Raw genomic sequence first — 816 nt, forward strand, 5'->3', positions numbered from 1 at the left:
ATATTTATAAAAATAAATAAATAAATAAATACGTACAAATATATACAATAAAAAATAAGTTAGGGTAAAAAAGTTAAAGAAAGCAATTACAAAGACCATATAATGTTTGATTCCATTTATGTGAAATATCCAGAATAGGCACATTTATAGAGGTAGAAAATAAATCAGTGGTTGCTGAGGGTTGTGTGGTTTGAAAGGAAATGGGGAGTGATTGCTAATGGGTGTAAAGTTTCTGTTTGGGAGGTGAACATTTTCTAAAATTTATTGTGGTGATAGTTGCACAACTCTGTAAATATATTAAAAACCATTGAATTGTGTACTTTAAACAGGTGAATTGTATGATATGTGAATTATAGATCAATAAAACTGTTATATTAAAAAAAATTGTATTGTCCCTAGCCGGTTTGGTAGAGTGTTGTCCTGTGGACTGAAGGGTCCTGGGTTTGATTCTGGTCAAAGACACATGCCTGGGTTGCGGGCTCGATCCCCAGTGTGTGGCGTGCAGGAGGCAGCCGATCAATGATTCTCTCCCATCATTGATGTTTCTATCTCTCCCACTCTTTTCCTCCTTGAAATAAGAAAAAAAAATCCTATATAACAAAAGGTTAATATGCAAATTGTTCCCTCGACCGGGAGTTTGACCAGGGGGTGGAGCCGGCCTGCAAACCGCCTCCGGCCCCTCCCCCCAGCTGGCCCCAGCCCTGATGGGGTCCCCTGGCCAACCTCCCGCATCCCCTTTCCCTGGCTGGCCTGGCCCAGCCGGACCCCACCCTTGCATGAATTTGTGCACTGGGCCTCTAGTATATATATCCTATA

Source organism: Myotis brandtii, unplaced genomic scaffold, assembly GCF_000412655.1.
Source record: "Myotis brandtii unplaced genomic scaffold, ASM41265v1 scaffold36, whole genome shotgun sequence".
Lineage (NCBI taxonomy): Eukaryota > Metazoa > Chordata > Mammalia > Chiroptera > Vespertilionidae > Myotis > Myotis brandtii.